Below are 4,291 nucleotides of genomic sequence, written 5' to 3' on the forward strand. Positions count from 1 at the left end.
TCCTCCTCCTCCTCCTCTCTCTCTCTCTCTCTCTCTCTCTCTCTCTCTCTCTCTCTCTTTCCCCTCTCTATCTCTCTCTCTCTCTATCTCTCTCTCTTTCCCTCTTTCCCCTCTTTCCCTCTTTCTCTCTCCCTTTCCCTCTTTCCACTCTCCCTCTATCTCTCTTTCTTTCTCTCTTTCCCTGTTTCCTCTCTCTCTCTTTCCCTGTTTCCTCTCTTTCTCTCTCTCCCTCTTTCTCTATTTCTATCTCTCTCCCTCTCTCTATCTCTCTCTCCCGCTATTTCTCCCTCTTTTCTCCTCTCCCTCTCTCTATCCCCCTATCCATCTCTCTCTCCCGCTATTTCTCCCTCTTTTCCCCTCTCCCTCTCTCTATCCCCCTATCCATCTCTCTCTCTATCTCTAGGTTTCTCGGTTTTATTTTCATTTATGCATGTGTGCGTGTGTATGTGTGTGTGTGAGAGAGAGAGAGAGAGTGTGTTTCTATGCGTGTATATGTGGAGTAGAATACAATAGGGAAAGAAGGGGGGGGGGGGGGGGGGGGGTTGTTTTGTGATGACCTTAGGTTGTAGCGGGGTTGTCCGTTAGGTTGAGCTTCCAAGGACCAGCACGGTAAACCACCTTAGATGATTTCGCTCAAAGAAAATCAAAGCTCCTCCTTGACCCGAACATACGTGTGTGTGTGTGTGTGTGTGTGTGTGTGTGTGTGTGTGTGTGTGTGTGTGTGTGTGTGTGTGTGTGTTTGTTTGTGGGAGGGAGAAAATGGAGAGAGATGGACTAGGGAGAGAGGGAGTGAGGGTGTGGGAAATGGAGAGGGGGGGGAAGGAGCTTGAAGGCGCAGCGATGGTGGAGAGGAAGGAGGGCAGGGAATGCCGCAAAAACTCCGCATACACTCTGCCCTTCTTCCTTTTTTAGGCTCTTGGTTTTATCAAGGATATTACCGCGATCATTATCGCAGCTATTACCATGCTTATATCCACTCAACATCATTTCAAATGGATACAAGTGTATCCAAGGTTGCAAGGGGTTGGGGGTAACAAACCACCCCCTCTATCCTTAGATATCAATTATTTCATTTCTTAGCCTTTTGAGTTTGTTTATGAAGACTTTTAATTTTTTTATGAGTACTTTTTTTTGCAGTACTTTAAAATGTTTTTTAATTATATTTTTTAAGTCCTTTTTTATTTAAAATATATTGTAAAACTTTATTCTCTTTGAATTTAACGTCATTTCTTTTTTTATTGAAATTTAGAACTTTTTTAATTATTTATTTATATTTTAGGACACTTAAATAAATATTTTATCGCGTGTGTAGGACATCAATTGGGATAATCGTGGCCCCCTCGAGGCCCTAAGCGCTATCGATATCGAAAGGAAAAACTCCCTTGTCCCTGCGCCGCCAGGTGCGAAAGGGCAATCCCTCGCTTGAGGCACATTGCATTGGAGCACGTGGAGAACGAAGGGCTTTGGCATCCTCAAAAAAGTGCTCAGAGAGATGAGAGCACCACTCACCCATAGCTTGATGTGTCCCATTGGTCTGTGTTCGGTGGTGGTGCACCGACGCGCAAGGCCCAACGGCAGAGGCAAGAGGCTATTGGATGATTTGGGTGCACCGCATGGTGATCCTCCCATTAGCTCTACTTCGTTAGCTCATGTGGCGTCTCAGTCGCACTTTGAGGCAGAGGATGAGCACATGTTTCACATGTGTGATGAGTTACTGGCTCATGAACATGACGTGTGTGAGGAGGATTTCCAGCCATATACTCAACGGACAAGCGGCAATGTAGGATAGATTGATAGCGAGTGCCTCTTTACGACGGTGCACGGTACTCAGTGCTCCGGGCATCATTGGAAGTCCTCAACCTGCAAGTGAAATTCGGTTGAAGCAATGCAAGTGTCGATTCACTCCTTGGGTAAGTTTGAAATATGGCTTTTTATATACACTTCACTCACTTTATGGTGCCGCCTCCCTGTAATTGTACTAATATGCTTGTTTGTTGTAGTTTGATGGGCAAAATGTTGCCAAAAGATCACCACATGCTTTCAGATCATCAACAAGCTAGATTGTATGTCACTGCACTTGGAATGGAGTATGAGCGCATCCATGCGTGTGTTAACGATTGCATGCTATACCGCGATGAGCACGCACATGCCACCTCATGTCCTGTGTCGAGAACCACGATACAAGACCGGAGTGAGTTGGGCACACCTACCCCGCAAGATATCCATATATTTTCCATAAATTCCTCGGATTCAACACATGTTTACAAGCAGGTCTATCGTGGAGCTTCTCTCGTGGCACGCCAACCACCGCTCAAATTATGGAACGATGCATCTCCCTGCCGATTCACCTACATGGAGGCACATCAAAACTCAATGGCCAGAGTTTGGGTTGGAGCCTAGACACTTGAGGCTTGGGTTAGCAACTGATGGTGTCAACCCTTTCGGCACTAATTCTACCTCATGGAGCACTTGGCCTGTGGTGATCGTCAACTACAATATTCCACCATGGGAGACAACCAAGAAGGACAATATACTTCTTTCCTTGCTTGTGCCAGGGAAGTACAAAGTGTCAAATATTGGCGTCTACCTCGAGTCCGTCATCAAGGAGTTGGAGGAGTTATGGAGAGGCATTCGTGTTGTAGATGTCTCACTTGCAAAGGGGGGGAGAGAATCCATTGTGAGGGGAATCCTTACGTGGACTATGCACGACTATCCTGGGCTTGGAGAGAATTTTGGTATCTCCCTTTTCCTCTCTCTCTCTCTCGCTATCTCTCTCTCTCTCTCTTTAGTTTTGTCTATCTCTAACGATATGATATGTATGCAGGATTGTCCACATTGGGTCACAATGCATGTCCTACTTGTGGGCCATCATTGGTGGCAGAGAGGCCCGATGCCTTGTGCAAGGTAATCTATCCAAACAACCATCATTTCATACCCCAACGGCATACCCCTCTAAAGCTCATGATGGCAGATTGGGCAACCATTTGGGAAGTGCACTACAACGACAATCGGCTTTGTGTCCTCCACCAAAAGGTATGTCAAGGTATTCCATATTTTTAAGGCTTCAAATTTATTGGAGGACTTAAAAATACAACACCTCTTGGATCCCATGCACATATTTCAAGAATGTAGTCCAAACACTATGGGACCATATTATTGGCAAGAAGGACTCATTGGGTGCGAGGGAGGATTTGAGGTTTTTCAAATGTCTCCCCGCCTCTGCTACTCCACGTCATGCCCCCAATGGAGAGATTGTGCTTCCTAAAGCACCATGGATGCTAGCCAAAGAAGAAGTAGACAAAGTGAAGGGTACCATTGCTTCTATTCGCACACCAACAGGATACATGAGCTTTCACAAAATCCAAGAAGCGTGGAAGCGTTCAATTGTATGGGTTGAAGTCCCATGATTGGCACAAATTGTTTTAGGTTATGTCCCTCTCCCTATTCTATCTATAGTTTGTGTATATGACTTTCTCTCACTTTCCCTTCCCCTAATTTATGTTGTAGTTTATTCTAACAGTGGGTATGTGTATATTTCGGGACAATAAAGTCAGGGATGCTATTTTCAAACTTGGAGAGCTAGTAAGGTACACCACAAAACTCCACTCAGCTACACTTTTTTTATGTACACAATAATCTCAACTCGCACTTAGTGTATCCTTGTGTGTTTTCTTGCAGATTTGTGAGCTCCAAGGAAATTGAAATAGATGTTATCCCTGTTGCTCAAACTCTTGCAACAAAAACTGTGTGTACCATTGAGGATGCATTTCCTTGATCGGTCCTTCTTAGTCAAATCCACCTCTTGTTTCACGTAGTGGAGGAGATTGCTATATGTGGAGTAGTGCACGCACGATGGATGTCCTTCTTAGAGAGGTTTTTAAAGACTCTCAAAGATTTTGTGTGGCTACGGTCTCAACTAGAGGCATGTATGGCCGAAGGGTGGATCGTGCAAAAGGCATTTGTTTACATCTCAGAGTACTTAGCCCAAGTTGATCCTTCAATGCCTCGCATGTGGTCAAACGAGGAAGATGCAAGGATGAATTCACACTTGCCAAGTGGAAAGGGAAAACTACTTAACATGGATATGAATCTATCCCGAGTAGTCAATAACTTTTGTATTCTCAATGCAAATATTATGACCAAGTGGGTGGACTTGTGGACAGTGGCAAAGGCAAGGCGTTTGAAAGAGAGAGAAGCATGGAAACAAGCACATGGAGGAAGGAGGGCACCCCCAGTGCCCAGACACCTTGCACGTTTCCCAGATCTCATTAGTGCGGAGTGGATTCATGAG

This window comes from Adiantum capillus-veneris, chromosome 1, assembly GCF_014529385.1.
Source record: "Adiantum capillus-veneris isolate H3 chromosome 1, ASM1452938v2, whole genome shotgun sequence".
Lineage (NCBI taxonomy): Eukaryota > Viridiplantae > Streptophyta > Polypodiopsida > Polypodiales > Pteridaceae > Adiantum > Adiantum capillus-veneris.